Here is a 5,829-nt window from a genome sequence, read left to right as displayed (position 1 = left end):
GGGCTGCACGGAGAGCCCCCAGCCCATCCCCAGGCAGCTGCTGCCTAAGACGCTCTCACTGCCCCACAGGATCACACATCAGTGTCCCTTTTGCAGGAGCTCAGCAGGGCTGGGAATGGGGGACATGGTGGGGGACAGCACAGGAGGAAGAAAGCAGCCCCCAGGGTGGTTCTTGTCCCACCTTTCTGCCCCAAACGGTGCTGGCACCACCCCCTTGGGTCCCACCCTGCTCCCAGCCCCAAAGGACCCGCCAGGACAGAGTCACTCAGGAATGGAGACCTTTATTGACCCTGGGTGGCCCGGGCAGGGCAGGAGGGGTGTGAGGCCACCTACCCACCAGCCACATCCCCTGGCAGTGAGTGGTGATCCACGGGGACATCCATCACCCCCCGTGTGGGATCTCCAGGGGCTCCCCTCCCACTCCCACCCCTCCCCGTGGCCCTGTACCTCCATTCCCGGCTCTTCCGCAGGCTGTGGCTCCCACAGGATGGGCCGCCGAGCCGTGGCCCCAAGAACAGTATTTCCAGGAATCCCCAACCTAGTGCCTAAGGGATTCCTGGGAAAACTGGACCCTGAGGACACGGCAACCCGGGCTCTGTGCCAGCCCGGCGCGTCCTCGCCGCTCTCCCGGCTCCGTGTGTGGCTGATGGGGGGAGCCCCCACCCCTCCCATCTCTGTGGGACCCCTCCCACTGGTGCCCAGAGCCGGGCTGGGGGTCCCCAGCAGACACAGGGGTCCCTCTGCTGCAAGGAAAAACCTCCCCACCCTCCTATCCCTGCTGGATCTCTGCAGGGAGCTTTGGGATGAGCCCTTTTCCTGCAGCCAGGGCCGAGCTCTCCTTGTGTCACTTGTCCCAGCGGGGGGGGTCCCCAGGGTGCGCAGTTCCTCCCTTCCCGAGCTACAGTGCTTCATCTCAGACTCCCAATTGACCAGAGATGCAGCACTGCACCTTGGGCTGGGAGACATGGACGTGTCCGGGGTCCCCCTCGCTGCGTGGCCGTGGGTGGGGACACGGCCAGGCTGTGTCTGGGTGCGGGCCAAGAGCTGCCCCCAGCCTCCAGAGCTGTGTGCCCGTGTCCCCAGCATGATGGCAGCACAGGCCTGGGCTGGGAAGCTCAGCCTGGCCCCAGCTCTGCAGGGACAGACAGGGACAGGGGATGGGGATGTGGTGGGGCTGCCTCTAAATCCCAAATGTATCCCCCCAGAGAGCTGGTGCAGAGCTGGGCAAGAGGGTGAGGGAGATGGGGGTGACCAGGACAATGTGGGGCTGCGGGTGCCACGCAGCACATCCCTCCCTGCCCCAGAGGATGAGGAGCATGTGAAAGCTCCTGCTGTCCCTCCCCGCCCTTGTCCTTGTCCCTGTCGCCAGGAGAGCCTGCAGCTGGCTGGCACCTCGGCTTCCCAAGCTCAAACCTTGGCCTGATCCATCCCCAGGCTGGCAGAGCCCAGCCCAGCCCTTCCCATGGGCAAGAACCAGGGGCTGTGGGACAGAAGCTCCCTGGATCTCCACCCTTGGGTCTGGAAAGGCTTCGGCCCACCTGGCCTGGAGAGCGAAGATCCGGGGGGAAGCAGGAGGCGAGGGAGGATAGAGGGAGCGACCGAGCCCAAAAATATCCTTCTCAGGCGAACACTAACATCCTGAGCAGGGCTGAAGCTGATAAACAGACCATCTATCACAGCCCCAGCAGCCTGATGAGAAGCAGATGCTGCATCTCTGCCGTGAGCCCCTGCATCCGGCCCGGCCCCCCCGGCCACACGCACCCAGCTGGGACCCGGGGCAGGAACCACCCCCTGCACTGGGCTGGGCTCCCCCCACTGCTGCCCCTTGTTCTTTGGGGGGAAAGAGCCCTGGGGAGCCCCAAGATTGCAGCATCCATTGCTCAGGAGAGACAGTTTGCAGCAGCCTTGGCCAGCACGGCGTTGTCTCTGTACCAGCCATGGCCAGGCCAGCCCTGAGCCCTGGCCAAGTGTGACAAGAGCCACAGGGACCCAGAACCAGGGGAGGTGCTGCAGGGACCCTCCTGCCTTCACAGAGCCTCTGCCTGGTGCCCTGCACGCCCCTGGGAAGGGGCTGCTGTGCTTTCTGCAGGAGGGATGTGAGGCACTGCAGCGTGCCCTGCGATCTGTGCACTGGGATCCAGTCCCTGGGAGCCAGTCCCTGGCATCCATCCTCTGGGATCAAGTCCCTGGGCTCCAGTCCCTGGGATCCAGCCCCCTCTGCATGACTGGGCAGGGGAAAATAAGCCCACGGCCTGTCCCTGCCTGTGCCCAGGAAAGGACCTGCGGTGGTGCCCCTGTGGCGGCGTGGTGGCACATCAGCTCTGCCCATCGCTCGTGGTGGCCATTTCGGGGGGCTGTACCATCCTCTCGTGTGTTCAGCAGCTTCAAAACCCCAGGGACAGCCAGAGCTGAGCCTGTAAAACACAGAGGGTGGGAGTCAGCAGAGCAGTGAAGAGCTGAGCGTGGAGCCACGAGCCCTTGGGTCCTGTCCTGGGCAGCAGCTGTGGGGCCCCTCTGGGTGCTCAGCACCCCATGGGCCTGAGGACAGCAATGCCAACAGCTCCGTGCACGCAAAAAACCTTAAAACACTCACTCAAAATCCTCCCTTTGTTGCTCAAAGCCATCTTTTCTCAAAGCCCACAGGTGTGGGACACGTCTCCTCTCCTGGGAGTGACTTCCAGGTCCCCAGGTGTGAGGGGATCCCTGCACTGGGCCTGGGGATGGCCCTGTCCTCCCCCTGCCACCGTCCCCTGGTGGGAAAAGACAGGACAAAGCCTTGTCTGCCCCTGTGGTGCAGGGCTGGGAGAGCTCAGCTGCCGTCCCCAGGGAGGTGCTGGGGGGGGGAAGAAACGCCGAGAAACTCCGGAGGAATGCGCCGGGCTGCGCATCCCGCCGGGATGGAGGCAAAACATCCGCCACAGCCCACCCAGCCCTGCCCCAGAGAGGGTCCCAGGGCAGACAGACACCCCAAGCAGTGTCCCCAAGATGGGGCAAAACCCCAGCACTGCGGGGCCTGCCCTGTCCCCCTTGATTCCACTTGGTCTTCTCCCAAATTCCCACGAAAGACAACTGCCACCAGCACGCTCTGGTCACCACACTCACACTGCTGCTGGGGCACCTCCGTGGGGGGGACATCGGTGTCCCCCGAGCCAGGAGAGCCCCAGCCCCAGGCTGCTCATCCCACTCGTGCGGGTGCCAACGCGCCACACGGATTCGGAAGGATCCAGAACGACAAATGGCTGGATCATGGTCCTGCCAATGCTGGGGATCCACCAGCCACTGCCGCATGCCCACGTTCAGCGTGTCTGGAGGTGCCCAGGGCATGGCCAGGACAGTCTCCTGGCACCTTCCATGGTCACAGCAGCTCTGCTGGCATTGCCCGTGCCCCGACCCGCCGCTCACCTCCAGCCTCTCCTGTCCCAAGCCGTTTCCCTGCGTGTCCCCTGCTGCTGCTGGCGATGCCAGAGGGCGAGGAGTGGGCGAGTGCTCCGAGAGAGCTCCGTGGCCACCCCGAGCTGCTCCCGGCAGCGCTGGCATGAGTCAGAGCTCGGCCCTCCCCGCGGTTACAACACAGCGCCCTTTCCCCTCTCCAGGCAGGCCTGCGCTGCAGGAAATGTCCTTTTTTAATTGCACTTGGGATTTGTTCCTCCTTGAAATTCCCCAGCCTTGCGAGGCCAGGCTGGGGCTCCTCAGGGACGCCCGAGCCCCCCGGCCAGGAAGGTTCTGCTGTGAGCAGCTCCCTGCTCTCTGGAGGGTGGAAGGCACTGGGTGATGCTCGATCCCATGCAGGAGCCCTTTCCCCTCCTCCTGGCCCCCAAAATCCAGATCTCTACCAGCCATCAGAACCCCATCCCTGCCCCAGACAATCTTTAATCCATCAGCTTCCCAGACAGCCCTGATGACACCACCAAGGTAGCACCAGGCAAGGTAAATCCTGCCCAAGAACCCCCTCAGACACCTCTCCTGGGTGCTGAGGACTGGGATCATGTAGGAGAGTGTGCCCTTGCTGGAAGGATTCACTCAGCTCCAGGAATGTAAGGGGCTGACCCCAGGGCAGCTCCTGCTGCCTGTTGGGTCCCTGCAGCGATTCCACAGGGATGCTGCTCCCTGGCACTCTGCAGCACGAGCTGGTGGCAGGACAGCTCCAATGCTCCTTCCCACTGGGGCCTTCCAGCTCTCCCAACATCTCCATCCCATCCCTCAGTGTCTCCATCCTGTCCCCCACAGCCCAGGGTGGCCTCTGCAGAGGAAAGGTGCCTCCTCTCTCCCTTCCTCCCTCCTTCCCTCGCCAGCGCTGGTATTAAATCAAAGGTTTATGAGAAAATGGAGGGGCCAGGGGAGATCCTAATCTGGTCACAGGCTGATTAACCCCGAGTTCAGGCTGAGGTCCTGATGCTCAGCTATAAATAGCTCTGCCTTCCCTTTCCCATCCTCCTGCCGGGGCTGCGTGCCTGCCCTTTTATGGTCAAAAAGGCAGATTTGGAGCCCAAGCGGCCCCCATCTCCCCCCATCTCCCTTGCTGGGGACGAGCCAAGGGGGCCCAGGGGGATGCTGCTCTTGCTCGCTGGGTTTTGCTGGGATGAATTATGATGCCAAGAACAAAGGAGCAGGTTCGGGGGGCTGCGAGCAGGGGATGGGTGCAGAGGGGAGAGCGCATCTGGTTTGTGGGGCCAGGGCGAGGGAGAAATCACCCAATTTGGTGTCTCTGCAGAGCTGGAGCCTCCACACTCAGCTCTGCTGGTGGTGGCACGGCCTGGCATGGCATGGATGGCTGGAGGGACAAACGAGGCCTCTGCCACCTCCCTGTTTGTCACCGCAGGGAAGGGCACTGACCCCGCTGTCCCTGCCATGCAGAACCCACTGGTGCCAGTGCTGTGGTGAGGGGCTGAAACCCTCCAGCTACAGAGCCTGCCTTGGGGGTGAGGAGTCTCCATTCGGGGAGGAGCAGCAGAACAGGGACTCGTGGCTGGAAGAAGCCATGGAAGCTACGGAAGAGTCAAGGCACACAGGAGCCTGGTCACCGCCTTTCCCACGGCCTCAGCCCTTCCCCGCTGCTGCCAGCCCTCGCGTCACCATCTCCCCATCCTCGGCTGCTTTCCTCCCCCCAGAGCCGCTCCCCGTGCCCAGCCCCATGCCCGCTCCCCGTGCCAGCCCTGGAAGGTGTTTTGGGGCACGGGGATGCTGCTGGGGCCGGGGCCGGCCCTGGGGCACACGGAGCGTGGGAGCCCAGGCCAGCACCAGCCTTCCCACTCTGTTTACACGTCACATTCCCGGCCCGCAGGAAGTGGTGCAGGGGTGAAGTCCCAGAGGGGACAGGCCAGCACGTCAGCGGCCTCCAGCCCGGCTGGGAAGGGCTGGTGGGAACCCGGAGCGCCGCGGGGAGAGCTCCCCATGGACACGGTTCCCAAGCAGGGCAGGGAGGCTGCTCCAGCATCCTCCTCACTCCCAGGTTCTGCTCCTCATCCCACTCTTGCAGGGCTCTGAGGAGCTGCTGAGGGGACAGCTGGCAGGGTGGGCAGGCAGGAGCTTCCCAGAGCCTGGAGCGGGCAGGGAGCAGCCAGGCTCTGTCTCCTCGGGCAGAGGCACAGCCCATGGTGTGCTCCTCAAGCTGCCACAACTTTGGCTGCTTCTCCTGGTTCTATCCCCTTATCTCTGCTCCAGCAGAGCCCAGGTTGCAATTCATGTCCCTCACAGGCTCCCAGTTTTCCCAGCCCTGCCTGCTGCCCACGAATCCGAGCAGTAAAAATCACTAAAATAAAATGCCCTAAATGGCTCCAGTTCCCAGCACTCGGGAGATGAGGTGTGGAAAAACAGGGAGCAAAAAGTCAC

At 63.5% G+C, this 5,829-nt stretch overlaps 1 long non-coding RNA gene across 1 annotated transcript in view; it reads left to right on the top strand.

Annotated features, from left to right (window-relative positions):
- The first annotated feature begins 1,513 nt into the window (after positions 1-1,513).
- The window catches only part of LOC108445177, a 14,891-nt gene continuing 10,575 nt past the window's right edge, over positions 1,514-5,829 (top strand). Inside the window, exon 1 of the long non-coding RNA XR_001859932.1 lies at positions 1,514-2,416. This is a non-coding gene — a long non-coding RNA (uncharacterized LOC108445177). The remainder of the gene's footprint in view (positions 2,417-5,829) is intronic.

The sequence above is a fragment of the Corvus brachyrhynchos genome, unplaced genomic scaffold, assembly GCF_000691975.1.
Source record: "Corvus brachyrhynchos isolate BGI_N302 unplaced genomic scaffold, ASM69197v1 scaffold21, whole genome shotgun sequence".
Classification (NCBI taxonomy): Eukaryota; Metazoa; Chordata; class Aves; order Passeriformes; family Corvidae; genus Corvus; species Corvus brachyrhynchos.
The sequence above is the reverse complement of the archived record's forward strand: the minus strand, read 5'-3'. Positions and strand labels throughout refer to the sequence as shown.